Genomic DNA, 18,472 nt, shown 5'->3' with positions numbered 1-18,472 from the left:
TGCTGGATCGATCAATTCACTGATTTGTTCGATTGGTTGACGTGGCATGCTGGTTCAGCGCACATGGCATTCTGCTGCTGAAGACGAAGTAGAGAGTTAGCTGCGTGTAGGTTCGCATCCATGTTGCGTGGAATTGAACTCAGAATAAGTCCAATTCCACGCAACATGGATGCGAACCTACACGCAGCCAGAAGGCAGGCAAGGGCATATTACGTGGAAGGAAACCTGGCAACACAGGAAAACACGGTGTACACGGATGCAGGGCTATACCCGTGGGACAAGCACACTAGAACACACAGAGTAGCTACGGCTGTAGTAGACTACATGGGAGAGACAATCAGCTGCGCAACCATAAGGAATTGCACGGTAGCGGAGTGCAGCGGTGGCGTAGAGGTAGAACACCCGCCTCGCGTGCAAGAGATCCGTGGTTCGAATCCCGGTGCCGGCAATTTTCCACCGGATTAAAAAAAAAAAATCCGCGTGTTGATAAAATTGCACAAACAGGCCTGGAGTGTGGCCTGAACCCGGTGACCAGAACCGGTAACGCACTCCCTCACCAGAGCAGGATTGGCCACCCTGGTGCAGTACTTGGCCACAACCTCCTATGAACACAACAATCAAACCCCGGCCCTCAGTCCCCAGCAGCTGCGAAGCAACTGACCACGGCGGCGGTCAGACCTGCGACGCAGCAGAGGGTGCTAAGAATCACTGGCTCCGGACAGGCCGCCATTGGAATATGAACCTGGCAACGTTTAACGCTAGAACGTTATCTAGTGAGGCGAGTCTAGCAGTGCTATTGGAGGAATTAGAGGGCAGTAAATGGGATATAATAGGGCTCAGTGAAGTTAGGAGGCCGAAAGAAGCATATACAGTGCTAAATAGAGGGCACGTCCTGTGCTACCGGGGCTTAGCGGAGAGAAGAGAACTAGGAGTCGGATTCCTGATTAATAAGAATATAGCTGGTAACATACAGGAATTCTATAGCATTAACGAGAGGGTGGCAGGTCTTGTTGTGAAACTTAATAAGAGGTACAAAAATTGGAGGGCGCTTAAGCTTCGCCTTCAAGAGTGGAACGCGACAGCGTTCCCATCGACCCGCCAAGGGGTGTAAGACAAAGCGCTACGGCGCAGGGATCACTTACGAGGCGCCCCGCATCGGACTTTGCGCCCACCTATCACACGGAGAGCGTCCAGCAACGCAGCGTTCTGCGCGGCAACGAAACGTGCGCCTGAGCAAACGGAACGAACCAAAGAACTCGGTGTCTCGGAGGGGGAAACGATCTACGCCAGCCAAACGTCGTGATCGGCACGGGCAGAGAGATAGACAGATAGTAATCTAAAGAAAGGAACGGCGCTTGCTTCTGCAACCCACGTGGGAGCACGGCGAAGCGTCGCCAGGGGAGAGGGAGTCGGGGCCGCAACGCGCCTGGCACCGGTCCGCGCACAGCACAGCCCCAATGCGCGCATGGCGCGCCACCTGTCGCGGCAGCGCCGTACATTGAGAGGAGGGGTCTTCTGTGTTTGCCGCAAGATGGCTCGGCGTGTGCGGTAAGCGCAGAAGAAATGTAGCGGAGACGTACTTCGCTATTCGTGTAAATGCGACTTCTGTAAGTTACGTGCTCATAATTACCGATATACACCGCAGTATAACATTCTACGGCACGTTTCTAAGGCAACACCGCGTTCACTAGAGGCGCTTTTGTACCGCTTTGAAGCATCGAACTCGTGGCTCAGCGGTAACGTCTTCGTCTCACACTCCGGAGACCCTGGTTCGATTCCCACCCAGCCCATCTTGGAAGTTGCTTTTTATTTATGAAGTGCCTGCCGTGATTTATCGCTCACGGCCAACGCCGCGGACGCCGACACCGACACCGACGCCGACGACACCGGCTTTTCTGCGACACGAGCTCCTTAACGCTATCGCGTTAAAATGAAGATTGTACAGGTCTACGCCCCTACATCCAGTCATGATGACCGGGAAGTCGAAAGCTTCTATGAAGACGTGGAATCGGCGGTGGGGAGAGTGAAAACTAAATACACTATATTAATGGGCGACTTTAATGCCAAGGTAGGCAAGAAGCAGGCTGGAGACAAGGCAGTGGGGGAATATGGCATAGGCACTAGGAATAGCAGGGGAGAGTTATTAGTAGAGTTTGCGGAACAGAATAATATGAGGATAATGAATACCTTCTTCCGCAAGCGGGATAGCCGAAAGTGGACGTGGAGGAGCCCGAACCGCGAGACTAGAAATGAAATAGACTTCATACTCTGCGCTAACCCTGGCATCATACAAGATGTGGACGTGCTCGGCAAGGTGCGCTGCAGTGACCACAGGATGGTAAGAACTCGAATTAGCCTAGACCTGAGGAGGGAACGGAAAAAACTGGTACATAAGAAGCCGATCAATGAGTTAGCGGTAAGAGGGAAAATAGAGGAATTCCAGATCAAGCTACAGAACAGGTATTCAGCTTTAACTCAGGAAGAGGACCTTAGTGTTGAAGCAATGAACGACAATCTTGTGGGCATCATTAAGGAGTGTGCAATGGAAGTCGGTGGTAACTCCGTTAGGCAGGATACCAGCAAACTATCGCAGGAGACGAAAGATCTGATCAAGAAACGCCAATGTATGAAAGCATCTAACCTTACAGCTAGAATAGAACTGGCAGAACTTTCGAAGTTAATCAACAAGCGTAAGACAGCTGACATGAGGAAGTATAATATGGATAGAATTGAACATGCTCTCAGGAGCGGAGGAAGCCTAAAAACAGTGAAGAAGAAACTGGGAATTGGCAAGAATCAGATGTATGCGTTAAGAGACAAAGCCGGCAATATCATTACTAATATGGATGAGATAGTTCAAGTGGCTGAGGAGTTCTATAGAGATTTATACAGTACCAGTGGCACCCACGACGATAATAGAAGAGAAAATAGTCTAGAGGAATTCGAAATCCCGAAGGTAACACCGGAAGAAGTAAAGAAAGCCTTAGGAGATATGCAAAGGGGGAAGGCAGCTGGGGAGGATCAGGTAACAGCAGATTTGTTGAAGGATGGTGGACAGATTGTTCTAGAGAAACTGGCCACCCTGTATATGCAATGCCTCATAACCTCGAGCGTACCGGAATCTTGGAAGAACGCTAATATAATCCTAATCCATAAAAAAGGGGACGCCAAAGACTTAAAAAATTATAGACCGATCAGCTTACTGCCCGTTGCCTACAAAGTATTTACTAAGGTAATTGCAAATAGAATCAGGAACACCTTAGACTTCTGTCAACCAAAGGACCAGGCAGGATTCCGTAAAGGCTACTCAACAATAGACCATATTCACACTATCAATCAAGTGATAGAGAAATGTGCAGAATATAACCAACCCTTATATATAGCTTTCATTGATTACGAGAAAGCGTTTGATTCAGTCGAAACCTCAGCAGTCATGGAGGCATTACGGAATCAGGGTGTAGATGAGCCATATGTAAAAATACTGGAAGATATCTATAGCGACTCCACAGCCACCGTAGTCCTCCATAAAGCAAGCAACAAAATCTCAATAAAGAGAGGCGTCAGGCAGGGAGATACGATATCTCCAATGCTATTCACAGCGTGTTTTCAGGAGGTATTCAGAGACCTGGATTGGGAAGAATTGGGGATAAAAGTTAATGGAGAATACTTTAGTAACTTGCGATTCGCTGATGATATTGCCTTGCTTAGTAACTCAGGGGACCAATTGCAATGCATGCTCACTGACCTGGAGAGGCAAAGCAGAAGAGTCGGTCTAAAAATTAATATGCAGAAAACTAAAGTAATGCTTAACAGTCTCGGGAGAGAACAGCAATTTACAATAGGCAGCGAGGCACTGGAAGTCGTAAGGGAATACATCTACTTAGGGCAGGTAGTGACGGCGGATCCGGATCATGAGAGTGAAATAATCAGAAGAATAAGAATGGGCTGGAGTGCGTTTGGCAGGCATTCCCAAATCATGAACAGCAGGTTGCCGTTATCCCTCAAGAGAAAAGTATATAATAGCTGTGTCTTACCAGTACTCACCTACGGGGCAGAAACCTGGAGGCTTACGAAAAGGGTTCTACTCAAATTGAGGACGACACAACGAGCTATGGAAAGAAGAATGATAGGTGTAACGTTAAGGGATAAGAAAAGAGCAGATTGGGTGAGGGAACAAACGCGAGTTAATGACATCTTAGTTGAAATCAAGAAAAAGAAATGGGCATGGGCAGGACATGTAATGAGGAGGGAAGATAACCGATGGTCATTAAGGGTTACGGACTGGATCCCAAGGGAAGGGAAGCGTAGCAGGGGGCGGCAGAAAGTTAGGTGGACGGATGAGATTAAGAAGTTTGCAGGGACGGCATGGCCACAATTAGTACATGACCGGGGTTGTTGGAGAAGTATGGGAGAGGCCTTTGCCCTGCAGTGGCCGTAACCAGGCTGATGATGATGATGATGATGATGGAGGGGGAAGAGGTCGCCATAGCGCTTGCAGCGACCGAAGGCTACCGAAGTAACAGATCACTAACCATATTAACAGACTCCAAAGCTGCATGCAGGCATTACATGCAGGGGAGAGTCTGTAAAGAGGCCCTGCGAATCCTCCTCGGAGCAGGAACCCTCGGAAATAAAGTGAAACACAAACTTTTCTGGATACCGGCCCATACCGGGATAGAAGGGAACGTGAGAGCAGACAGTCTAGTTCGCGATATCACATACCGAGCTGGACAGATAGAGCCTCTCGAGAACCCTACAATGATGGAGCCGACGTGTGCGGAAATATTAAACTACCATAGAGGGCAGAGAATCAAATATCCTCCGCCACACACACTACTTACACAACAGGAAGCAGCCGACTGGAGAAGGCTACAAACCGGAACTTTCTATAATCTACACATACTAAGTAAAATGTACCCGACACAATACAGAAACTCCTGCCCATGGTGCGGAGAAATACCAACTCTTCACCACATAACATGGGAATGTAAGCATAACTACACATTCCATAAACATAAAAACCCGAGTGCGGAGCAATGGGAGGGCCTGCTCACAAGCAGCGAGCTCACCGCCCAAAGGGCAATGGTGCAGCACGCGTGCGAAGTGGCCAGGCTCAGTGGAGCCCTGGAATAGGGGCACACCCGTGCTGAAGAGCCAGGCAGCAAGCGCAAGACGGCTCACCGCTAAACCCCTTGATAGAATCAATAAAGTTTTTCTCTCTCTCTCTCTCTCTATTTCCGGCCGCGGAAACCGCATTTCGATAAGGGAGAAGTGCGAAAACGCTCTTGCACATTTATTTTAACACATGTCAATCAATCAATCAATCATTCAATCATAATCATCATCATCAGCCTGGTTACGCCAACTGCAGGGCAAAGGCCTCTCCCATACTTCTCCAACTACCCCGGTCATTTGCTAATTGTGGCCATGTTGTCCCTGCAAACTTGTTAATCTCATCCGCCCACCTAATTTTCAGTCAATCAATCACACGTGGTGAATAATTAATCCGGAGCCTCTCGACTACGCCGTCCTCCATTACCTGCTGCGCAATGTCGGGACGTTAAACCCGACATTTAAAGGGCCCCTGAAACGGTTCGGACAAATTTTGTAGACGCGTAGGGTACAGCTTAAGTAGAACATTCGCACCACAATTTAAGTGAAGCGTTACGTATTAATGGAGCTGCAAGCGATTAGAAGTTACCCTCCTCCCCAGCCACGCTTTTCCTCAACTCGTTCGCCGAGCGAGCGGGGCTAAGCTCCGCCTTCACTGGTCCTGCGTCACGATGCGACGTCACATCGTCCACTTCCGGTTGTTTCGGAGCCCGCCCCCGCCCGCGCGAAACCTCTCCGCTAGCCGCTTGGCTGTCGACCCCAAGCGAGAGCTATCGAAGCAGCGTGCGTTGCGAGCATTCTGTGGTAGCGCCGAACGTGTATGGTATTCCGTTAACCACAGGCAAGCTGGTCATTTCGGCAAATGACTGGATGCATAAACTCAAGCTGATGAAGGAACTTTGGCGTAGACGTACGTGAGCGGCCTGATCGGTCTGCACGGTCCAGACACTTGTTGGCGCAGCGCTTAACCAGCCAAACAAAGCGCTAATATTGCTCTAACCAAGTGTAAAACATTTTAAACATTTATAAAAACAACGTGTTGATGATTACACTCGTGCGAAAAATACGCACCAGCAGCGAAGAAGAATACGCTTCGTTGCTGCTACTGTGTATGGTTGAGCTCTATGCCACCAGGTGGCTGCACCGTGCAGACCATTCACATTTGCCCTTCTGCTCATCTCGGCTCATCCCGTTACGGCACAGTCAAGCGGCCAGACCCTGTCGCCTTGCGCTTATGTTTGCCCTAATACGGGACTCGCGAAACGCTATTGCGTTAGTAATCTTCCGGTGTAAAGTGAGGGCCACAAACGCGCAAATCCTGGCGCCGATCGTATAGCGGCAGTCCGATGCGCAGCAGCCAGTTCGCTCGTACGCTGCCTTGCACAGGGACACGATGTCGCAGCTTGACATATTGCCAGTCGCTACGTTTGCAGTCCACAAGGCAACAAAGTCGAATCATAGTACTTGCGAAAAGACTGAGACCGACTGTGACCGCGGAGCTTTCGTCAAAACGTAGTACGTCGTAACACAAGCAGACGACACTTGCTGTGTGCCGGAAGTGCTTAAGTGTACTGAAAAATTGTTCTTGTGCATTCTCTTTATGCTACTTTCTTTTTATAAAAACAAATTAACTAACATTCCAACTATTACAAAGATCATTTGTTTACCATAAAGTTGGAAAAATTATCGATCACGCGCCCTGGTCAGCCAATCGGATAGCTCGCCCGACTGACGTCATATGGGTGATTTTGGTCATATGGGTAGGGGCGGCTTAAAATTCTGCCGAGCAGTGCGCTGCGATCGGCAGCGATGTCCATATTTAAAACCTTATAATAAAATACACGCTTTACGCAGATCACTTAGATGTGTCAATTAATGATCAGAAGGACCTACTCTAACGACTCAGTACGTTTGTAGAAAATCGTCAAAAGCGTTTCAGGGTCCCTTTAATATTTTTTTTTGTGCGAAAGGGTCAGATGACCTATGAGCGAAAAAGCCGGCGGCGTCTGTAGCAGCGAAACGGCCCCTAAATTCCGATTGGCTGCGACGCCACGTGACGAATGCGCCTTGCGCGCTCGTGACGCTGGCATCGCGCTTGCCGGCTCGGGCCTCGATGGAGCAGTGGGCGAAACGTAACACCTGGTGGGCCCCAGTAGCGTGCCAAGTGTTGCGCGAGGGGAGAGGGCATATCGCCGCGACGCCACGTCACCAGCACGCCTCGACGGACCACATACGGCGACGGGACCCCGCGGGGCGAACGAAGCGTTGAAAGCACAACGCGTACGAAGCTTCCGGCGCTAGGCGCACTTTTCCAACATCGCAGATCACTCTGGAGACGAAGCCCGCGCGGGCGCGCAATTTGCCCACGTCGCAGATTTCTCTCAAGGTACAGCGGCCGCGCGGCCGCGCCGTAAGCAGCAGCCGCCGGAGTACAGTGACTCACGCGAATGAGTCATGGGACTTACCTTAATAAAACTTTTACTGCGTAAGTAATGCAGATTGGCTATTTTCAAGCTCTCATGTTAGCTATCACTTCACATTTCTCACAAAACCAAGAAATGACGTTTTATTTTAAGTTCCATGAATTAACTATTGCATATATCCTCATGGTTTCGCAATATTGTACACATGACTATATGTCTAGTTTAAGATTGTAGAATTATTTTATTGCATTTGTAAGCGGTGAATCGATTGTCTACGGCGAGCCGATAAACTCAGAATGATCTTACGTGGCCTTGCCGAGAGATTTCTATATAATGTTTCGCATTAAAAGGTCGAGGTGGAGAGGAGTCGTGGAAGAAATTTTTTTTTTTACGCTTTAAACGAACGGTAGTCGAACAAACGATGTCACCTGCTGGAGGCAACGCTTCAGCGAGGGTACTTGTCCGTTTCACGTCAATAGCTGTTTTCTATCGAAGCGCTTTTATACTATAGGTCTCTTCTCTGTCTAATTTGGATGTATGCCTGAATACATGGGAGTAGGAAATGAACTAGTGGGGGGCAGTACATCAAGCAGCCATCCTCCGCAAGCCAACTCTCCTCCCGCGCTCGGGACTCTCTCTCTCTTTCTCTCAAGGGTGATTTGTTCCCGGTAGGCTTTAATTGATGCGCACTTGTACGGGAGGTGGGTGGGAGGCCCGGGCGAGGGGGGGGGGTTGAGTAGGGGCTGCTTTGCCAACCACTCTGTGCAGCTCCGGTCGTTTACAGCCACCGGGCACATTTCTCTTCTTCGTTGCAACGTGTGAGTACGACGGCCGCGCTTCGCTGCCTCACTCGTTTCCTCTTTGGTGGAGCGTGCGCTGAGCCCGGTTAACTGAACCGTATAGAGGCGCTATCACGTGTTGGGCCGACTTTTAAACGCGATAATAGCTTGCTTTGGCTCTTTCGGCCGTTCTTGGGGTCGGTCGATTTTTCCATGACCGGTCGATGGTCCGTGGTCGGACTCGGCGAGGGAAATGTTCGTTATCTCGCACTCGTTCGCTCAACCGTTCGTTCGTTCGTTCGCTCGTTCGTTTCATTCGCTTACAATCACTATCATCATCGACGGTTACTGCGCGATTTCTTTCTATAGTTTCGATTTAATGCCGTGACGCTGCTTCTTATAGTCATCTGAATTGCCCGTGCCCGCTAGCACATTCGTTAAGCGTGCGCACGGCTCACCGAAATGCCGTAGACGAACTTGTCCGCCACCGCGGTGTCTGCGGGCGCCGAGGCGTAGGTGCGCCTGATGCGGAGGAAAGCGGCCGTCGCCATGCGGCGCTCTCCGGCGCACGTGACCTCCCCCGGCGAGCGGAGCTTGTGCGTCGAGACGACCACGTAGTCGAGCTCGGCGAGCAAACGCGGCAGTTGGTAGGGGCCGAGAAGGTGGGGCAGCGGGGGCACCGTGAGCATCACGCCCAGCGAACGGGACTTGAAGAGCCTCACGAAGGAAGGAAAGCTGACTGCGAGAGCCCCCGGAACGGCTTGGCTGCACGCGTCGCCCGGACGGATCCAGTCGATGTTGATGCCCTGGTCGATTGTATACCGATCGTTCTTGAAACAAGCAGCGCGAAAGAAACAAGAATGACGCCGTAGAAAGGAAGGCGGACACAGCGCTGGATATCGACGGGAGGATTTTGTTGAAATCTCGCTAATATAATCACGGCTCGCCGCCACAATAAACGCAGTATATAAATACGGGTTCTGCCCAATGACAAATTTGTATCGTGCTATAAGTCACATTGGCCACACTACAACTGCCTTTACATTGAAGCCGCACTATATATATATATATATATATATATATATATATATATATATATATATATATATATATATATACTTAAGGAACGGAAAAGAAAGAGGCTACTCAAAACATTTGCGTAAGATAAATTCGTTGTCATTACTACTATTATAAATGTACTAATCTAGCTTAACTACTGAACACTTCAGCATAACAGCTTTCTTGGAAAACTAGTGCAGTTCAAGCAAAAAGTGGACCACGAGAAGGGGGCAAAAACAAACTGTTGATGTGTCTTCGCGAGCACAAGTTCATGTACTCATGAACGCACATACATCCTCGTGTTGTTTGAGCTGCTCTGTATAGTATTGCGAAATGGTTCACAAACGAGCCTTTTTATACCCTGGTTATTGTAGTTTTAGTTAGTTATGCCCAAACTTATGTCCTTTAGGTGCTGCCGTCGTAAAATTTGCTTTCACCAACTTTTTTTTTTGCTCCTTCACAATCATGGAAATCGTTCAGCTGCAGTAGAGCGGAATAAGAACTCTTGACACGGCTACTTTCGACAAGTTCACGGAATATGGATTCCAAGCTAGAACTCTCCACAGGAGAATGAGATATGAGATCAATAACCGCTTCGCGTCTAGCATACTTGGAAAGTACCTATCCAGTCACTTGAAATATGTACCTTATCGTAAAACATTTAAAAGCAGGGAAAAGAAGAGAAACCGTCACGTGACGACATGCAGACACCAAGAGCAAACCCGCAGCCGTATGCAAACTCGTTTTACTAAAACACATCATACATTTCTTTTTTCAAACCTACAGTACATGTCTTATCAGATATGTCCCGAGGTGTATGCGACACCTTTCAGATATCATTATTTTCAGAAGTGATCTGACTTTTGATGTACTATCTTGGCTACACACAACTGCGCGCTCAGTGCCTGAAGAGCATTCACAATTCACAATTTAGTATAACACACAAACTATTCATATGGTTGTATTCGAAAATGAACTGTTCAGCACTTTCGCTCATTGAGAAACTAACCAAACGTTTCTCCAACCGGCTGTCAAAGTCTACTTACTGTTCTCCATCTGCTAAACAATGTATTGCAAATTGTCACAACGACGACAAAAGTTTTCGAAGCAAAGCAGGAACAAAATGGGTAACTCAAGCTTTGCTTTCGGTTTCGCGGCGGTAGCTCACATGACAACCTGCGATTTTGACTCGTAGTGTGTCATTTAGTGTTTTGTCGTGTAGCATTTGTATCTTTCACGCTGCCAATCAGCAATTTTTCTTCCTCTTGCAAAGGACCCCTTTGCACGTATGTATAGCACGCAAGTCTTCCATCAGCTTTAAGGGCCCCGTGGCGCAGAAAATCTGGCGTCGTCGGCGTTGTTCGTGCATTGACTATGCGTTGACTGTGCGTTGACTGTGCGTTGACTGTGCGTTGACTATGCGTTGACCGTGCGTTGACCGTGCGTTGACCGTGAGCGAGTTTTCTACCAATTGCAGAGCGGCGCTCGGTTTCTTGCAGCACCACCGTATGGCGCTCGCATCCGCGTCACCGGTCGTGCGGGGGAAAGAAAAAAAAGAACCAGAAAGCTCGCTTTCGTGTAAAGCGTTTGACGCAAGCGTTATCCAGTAAAGATTACGGTTGCATAAGATGCAGTTGCCGGGAAGAGTTGTATATGTAAATGCTATCGGGATGTACTCTTAAAAGACGAAGCTTTAGTGCCTGCCAAGGTTTTCTTTTCCTTTTTCTGATCTTTTTTTTTCCAGAACCATTTATTCATCATTTTTGCAAAGCTAGTCACACTTCTTGGAAAGCTTGTTTGCAAGCGTGCTCTATAAATGCTAGGCCAATTGTGTAGTTTCACTTTCTAAATGATAATTAGTGATATCGAGCTTTAAAACTGATCCTAATTGTGCCGTAGTCACCTATCTTAACTTCCACCAGTGAGTACAAACGTTGTGCCTAAATATACCGAAATAAATACTCCTTCTGTAAATATGTGCGTCTGACTATTCAATATATTATACTCGACATTCGGTACTTACTATGCGTTTTCTATTCGCATTCGAAAAAAAGTTCATCTTCGCCCAGCCCCAATTAATTGTAGCGCAGCCACTTGCCGAGTAGACGTCGGTGTTGTTCTCCACGAAATCGGCCACGGCTTGGCCGATTGTGGCATTCGAAACTGCTTCGTAAATTGCGTAGCTGTCTTCCCACGACCCGCCCAGCGTCAGGTAGACGGGAACGTCCACACCCCGACGCCTCGAGGAGGCGACAGTCTTGAGTGCTTCGCCGACTTTCTTTCCCCTCAACCTTCCGGTCTTGAATTGCGGACCGGCGTGGCCAATCATCATGGAGTAGTGGACGATTGCGTTGCAGTACTGCGCTTGGATGTCGTACGGGGTGTAAGCGAACGTGACGGTCCCGCTCTCCCAGATGTATCTGCAGAAGGGGGGGGGGGATATTAAGAAAGTCGCGAACTTTAGTGGTGCGATAACCCATCATATGCGCCTGACAACGCGTTGGAAAAAAAAATGACTGGTACCAAAGTGTTGGAAGCTTCAGCGGAACCCCTTCCCCCTCCATACTTCATCCTCCCCCTCTAGCGCCCTTATATATTGTCACGTGGTAGTGACTGTGAAGAAAGCAGCCAAACTGAGAAAGACGAAACTAGCGTTTTATTGGGCGAACTTGTGCCCTCAAAAACAGGCTACACTCAAAGAACGGCGACAGCGGCGAACACACTCGGCGATCGTCGAAAATCTGATCAGCGGGTCAAACGCGTCGGCTTTTATACATCAGTCATCGAACGTTCCAGAGTAATCGCTGGGACCCGCGTGCCTTCCACAAAGTTCTACATTTTTCGCGTCGAGCACACATGCGATCAGGTTACACAAGGTTCGTTCACAGACAGTGGATGGAACCATCGATAACATTCCAGAAACTTCCCACACATGCAAGCGCGTCCTGCGCTGTGCGATAACATTTGCTAGGCGGTGAAACGTCTCAATATTGATGTTTCCACCGCTCTCGTAGGTTCTGTAGGTTTTGGAGAATCTTTCAATGAGTGTTGGCATAGGTTCCTTCTGCCTTTCCAACAGTAATTTGTTACATTTCTTTCTCATGCAGATGAAGAGTCATATAGATTCGACGCAGATGCTGGAATCTACATGCTAAGCGAAGCTTTTTTGGAACGGTTAATTTCTCAAAATGCTATAATGCAAAAAAAAAAATTGCCCGTTTTCTGCAACACGTTTTTACTGCATACCAGCAGCGATTGGTTGCCTGCGAGGCATGACGCGAGGACCCTCACCGCATGTAACGTGACCCACGTGACTGCGGACTACCCTGCCTCCGTGATCGACTCGGTTTTTCAATGCGCCAACTCCGGAATCGTTCCGGTTTAGTATCGCGCTCTCCCCAGGATCGGCTTTCTTTTCGTATCGCTATTCCACGACCGAGCAGGCGTGCCATACCCCGAGTAATGAGGCATAGAAAGCTCCGCGTTATTAAAAGAATGTGTGTCAAGGCATTTGTTTCTTGCAATGAGGTTATCTAGGCAACGGTAGTTCTTTTATTGTGTAACTGCGTAGATAAGAGAGTCACTTACTGGTACACCGGTAGGGGTGTGCGGATGACTATTCCAATTCGTTATATTATCAGTGTGCTGTCTGTGACCTAATCGTCAAGGCAGCCGCAGCTACTGCTAGCGAAGTCAGGGAGGATTCGAGAAATAAAAGAAAGCTCTACTTTGAAATCGAATGGGATATCATTCTCTTTCTTTATACACGTATCGAGAAAGGCGGGGTTTCAGTCGTAAGATTCACATAATAAATGGTTATATTAAAACAAGCGTACCTTTTCATAACTTCTAAGAACTTGGGAATTTTTGTTCCGGAGAACAAAGGAAGCAGTAGGCTAAAACGCCGCAGAATGTATTTCTTTTTTTTTCTCTCTCTATAACGAAGCTGTCGCCAGCCAGCATACCCACTATCGAAGACGCAGATGACACGTCTGTACTGCGTGCCCGTCACGTGTCCTCCTCTGTACGTCTTGGAGGGCACGTCACCAAAATGCGCGGCTGCGTAGGGAGCGTAGTCGCAGCTCTGCGGCGCGATCTCGAAGTCGCCTTCGTTGTAGGACAGGTTCTGCGGTGCGAGACAGCGTAAAAGAAAGGCAGCTAGCTAGGGCATAAAAGACGTCGTAGTTTATGGCCTCAGGGTTAACTCTGGACACTAGATGTTCATTTCTGGAAATGGCGCTACAGAAAAAAATAAAAAGATAAACAGACACGAACAGACACGATTGTTCTTGACACTAGAGGTTATTTAGAAAGCTAAACCAGCATGCTGGCGAGAGTTTCAGCACCACGCATCCAAATTAATTGTGGCCGCCACGGTCTGGAATCGAAGCCGCGACCTAGCCTTCAACAGAGCGCCAGAGTCAGTTTCATTATTGTTCTTTGTGTGTGCCCTTCTTTTCTCTTTCTTTCTGCCTTGCATGTATGCATGCATTGCGACCCATCACCATGGTAGCTTCACTATACTTTTATCCATGGGTTCAACTATAGCCTATAGTTGAGCCAAGATATCTTCCCGTAGTCACTTTCTCTCCTCCGCTCAATCACCTTTCCCATGGCCAAACTATTACATCTCGCCCACATATATAAAAACAGAGCAACAAGAAAAAGGAAATGGACTCTGGCACATCATGCGTATAAAACCATACGATTCCCCACGTCTCTTGTGCGGTGCCTGTTCCTGTTTCCCTACATATTACCCAAAATCTCGTCGGGTCAACCCGATTGTGTAGATCGCGAGCGACCAAGAAGGACAGATACTCGCGTGCCTCACCAGGACTTCCTCGATCGACGGCTGAGACCTCGGGTTTCCCGCAGTGTCGTATCCGGGGTGGTCCCTGTAAGGCGAGACGTGCGTCGTGTGCGGCAGTAGCACGACGCCCAGAGGGAGCAACACCACCATGGAGAACGCACCGAGGGCCGACCAGAACCGGAACCAGTGACAGCACTCGCACCGGCGTGGAACTGTCTCCTCCTCTTCCTCGCTCTCGACCTCGTCCTCTGTCTACGCGGGGACGCGCAGCGTCAAACTATAGTTCAACGTGCGTTCCGCAAATGCATACTACACTCACTGTCGCAAACTGACTGCAGCAGAAGGCAAACTAACGGTCCCGGCCAGACAACCAGCAACGGTAACCAGAGGAAAACAGGATTCGGCGGAAATGCATAACCGTTGCGAATCGCCGGATTTGTTACGAAGTGTTTTGCTAAACATGATCCATTTCGGAAAGACACAAGGTCATTTCTAAAAGCAAGAAGTTTAAGCAAACCGATGCACTATCCATGGTGGCTGAACCGCCGAACTTGTAGCATCTGTGGACGCTGACCACAGTAATCTTTGCTGGAAACTGTATGTATGTAACATGGCCTCCGAAATAGGGTGGCAGCGCGCGCAGCCTTAGCTCTGAGGCCATGCCTGTAGCGTTTCACATCGCATGTACAAGTGCCGCCTGCGGCGAGCATCGCCGCTGGCGGCACTTGTACATGCGATGTGAAACCCTTTGAGTCGGAACGAAAAAAAAGAGAAGAAAAAGAAAGCATCAGTACCGAAACTTCGCTGCACGTTAAACAAGTTGGTAACTGTTTTAGTTTTAAAGAGACCTAAAGAATTTACAGGCTAAAGCCAGTGCATATAAAGCGCCCGGCATAATAGGACTGAAAAAGCTACAAACTGTTTTATCAGTCGTATCATCCATTCGACCGTGACACCGTACACTTCTGCGCAATCTCCTGTGCCTTAAACATGTCGTTGTTTCAGCGAAATAAGATTATAGCTGGCGCTTGTTCCTTCTTGTTCTTTTCGCTGGTTCTGAGTGAGCGCTTTTTTCTTCCAGTGCGAGACAATCATAGGCGGACTTACCTATTTCTGAGGTATCCAGTGGGTAAGTCATAACTAAACATATCGGCCGATCCCGAACGCAGTGACGTCTAAAATTATGGGCTAATCCCGGAGGCAGTATACAGACTAGCGCAGCGTCTTAAAGCGCTAGCTGCCACGAGAGAAGAATGTGAGAAGCTGACACGTGACACACGCGCGCCAGACGTTCCAAAGAGCGATTTTGGGCACGACTAGGGGCTCCACTATAAGGGGCTAAGATATTAATATCCCCCACCACATAAAGCATTAACAAAGGAGGAGGCCGCAGGATGGCGTGGACTGCAAACGGGCTCCTTCCCAAACTTACACATACTAAGTAGGATGTTCCCCACGCAGTATAGCGCAACCTGTACGTGGTGTGGAGCTAAACCAACATTATACCACATGGGAGTGTACAAGAAACCAGGCATTCCACAAACACAAAACACCAAGTGCGGAGCAGTGGGAGAGCTGGCTCACCAGCCGCGAGCTAGAGGCTCAAAGAGCTCTAATAGCGCACGCGTGCGAGGTGGCCCGGCTCAGTGGAGCTCTGGACTAGGGGCCCATTCATGGCTGAAGAGGACCCAAGCTTCAAGAATGAAGACTTCGGCCTCGACCCGCTAAAACCTTAAAAAAGTCAATAAAGTTTTCCATTCCATTTGGGCACGACAGAAGTATGCGTGTAAACGGCGACCTGATCGTCCGATCGTTGTAATATTGGTCCTCCTCCGCGCTGGAAGGCAGAGCTTCGATCGCCCAACGGCTACGCATTTCTTTACGGCATTATAGGTGGACCTAATTCACCCACTTTAGAGGTGCCTTGCGGAAAACTCGAGGTTGTTTCAAGCGTATACGGGAGAGCTTCACACGCGCATACGAAATCGCAAGTTAATCAGAAATATAGAAACGTCACTTTAGTAAATGAGAGTGCGTAAGGTAGAACGTTGGGGAACGCAGGGAGAGGCCTTCGTCCTGCAGTGGACACAGAATGGCCTGATGATGATTGTGATTATGACGATGATGATGATGATGATGGTGATGATGGTGGTAGAGCGTTGGCACGCGCGTGAACGTTATCTGTCGAGACGTCACAATAACCTCAATTTAAATGTGCATGCTGTCGCATACTTAAGGCAGTCGGCACGTTTTGTTCTTGCGAAAACATCCACACTGAGGATTAGGAAGGTGTTTTAACTGAAAAAGCGCAGATATTTTTGTTCTCGTGATGATGGTCGCGTACCTCGTGGCTGTCCAGGTCCCTGGTGTAGACGCTAAGCAGAGCGTCCTGTGGCAACGCGTAGGAAGAGGTGGGCGGGGTGGACGCCAGCGGCTTCCCGAGTGACTCTCGAGACCTCTTTAGTGACCGCTTGATCTGCACCCCACAGAGACAGACGCCAAAGGTAAGTCAGGCTGGTAGAAGTAGCGCCCGTTCAGTGCTTGGGCGCTTTCAGTCGTGGCATCGAACGCGAAATTTGCGGTTTTCTACTAAGCTTCCCAACACAATGTCACGAGGTGTCTATCGGATATATGGCGGATTCTTGCTTATTTTGAATGTTCCTCTATGGGAAGGCCTCTAAATAAAGTGAGCGCATCCCGCACATCGTATTTGTGAGAAGTAAAAGCTTTCTTTAACGTTTACGCAAATGTTGGGACAAATTCATAGCGATAGTGGCGCAAGTGTAACACCATGACAGTAGCGTTTCGATGTATTCGAGAGTTCGACGGAACAACGTCTGTTGAGGTAACAATTACTGCTAAATAATTACTGCTACAAACGAAACCAGTCCCCGACGAAATAGTAAAAAACCAAATGACATTCGAGAGATTACTGTTCTGCAAGTTAGCTTTTACCATACGACCAGTAACCCGCTTCATTCCTTACAATGTTGTAATGCAGGTGTGGGGTCCAATTTACGCGGCAGAAATTCACGTTATTTTGTTAGACGCAACGTACTTTACTTATGGTACTGCAACGGCGCCAGACAACACAAAGGTGAAAAGAGGAAAACGTCAAGACGACCTCAAGTCCCCCTTTTTTTGTCCTTTATACTTATGTTGCTGTTTGCAGACCATGGCAAATCACCCAAACCAGCAATTTTACTCTTTGGGGTCCTCGTCTCATTCACATTCGACACAAGCTTCGGTACAGTGTTGCAACTTGACCTCCACACTCGGCTGCTTCTCTTGCTTAGTTCTTTCCTTTCTGCTTCTGATTGCACCTACCAAGAGTAAAGCCGAAAGCCGTGGTAGCGTGATGGCGCCATATACGGGTGTCCTAGCGTCGCACAGATGCAAGACTAATGGGTAGCGGCCCAGTGGACAGTGTGGTATAGTTGCTAGAGGGTAGTGCGGTAGGGAGTAATGGGCTTGCGTCTAATCGGTCTAATCGCCCCCCCCCCCCCCAACACACACACACCTGCGCGCTTGTGTACATGTGTGCCAGAATGGCGGCGGTTCCCGATGTGTCCCTACACTAAAAGGAGAGACGTGGTACCATCGAGGTACCTGTAGTATTATTCAGTATGTAAAACACTATTCCTCGACATTGCAGAAAGCGCCATCCGCCGTATTGCCTACGTCGCTGCAAAGCAAAACTGCTCGCTGGGCATCATAGCTGTTGCTGCACCAGACTGCGTGGTAGTTGCAAGTGGGTAGGGTGGGGCTTGTGCCTGTACTCAGCAAGGCAAGAGCTAGGACTAGCCAGCACACGCAAAGCTTGTGTGTGGGAGGAAGGGGGTGATGTGGGGAGAGGAGCTGCGAAGAAAGCCTTGCTTTAAAATTGCACCAGAAGGCTTCGCAGCGCGCACCTTGAGGTTGCTCTTGGCCAGGTTCCGATTCGCCGGATGCCTTATCGACTCGTCGCCTCCTTGAGCAGCACCAGTGGCGGGATTCGGCGGGGCGTCAACGGGAGCGTTGCGCTGCGAATCCAAAACCATAGACTTGCCACCTGTACCCCCCCCCCCCTTTTTTTTTTTTTTGCTCGCTAAGTAAGTGATTTAAAGGGGCGCTAGAGAGGGATATAGAAATAAAGATGCCATGGCACCAAATTTTCATGTTCTAATTATGCATCGCATGTTAAATTATATGTATGTGTGCCACAGCGAGCCGGAAAAGTTTGAGCGCATTCGGTTCGGTAAAACAGAAAAAAAAATGAATTTCGATTTCTTTATGCCGCAAGGTGAACG

The 18,472-nt window shown here is 48.7% G+C and overlaps 1 protein-coding gene across 1 annotated transcript in view; it reads left to right on the top strand.

Moving 5' to 3' along the window:
* The window catches only part of LOC142560627 (uncharacterized), a 140,337-nt gene that overhangs the window by 78,265 nt on the left and 43,600 nt on the right, over positions 1-18,472 (top strand). The window contains exon 11 of the transcript XR_012823403.1: positions 16,543-16,687. The gene's annotated coding sequence lies outside the window, so the exon portion shown is untranslated. The remainder of the gene's footprint in view (positions 1-16,542; positions 16,688-18,472) is intronic.

Source organism: Dermacentor variabilis, chromosome 10, assembly GCF_050947875.1.
Source record: "Dermacentor variabilis isolate Ectoservices chromosome 10, ASM5094787v1, whole genome shotgun sequence".
Classification (NCBI taxonomy): Eukaryota; Metazoa; Arthropoda; class Arachnida; order Ixodida; family Ixodidae; genus Dermacentor; species Dermacentor variabilis.
This window is presented reverse-complemented; position numbering and strand designations above follow the sequence as displayed.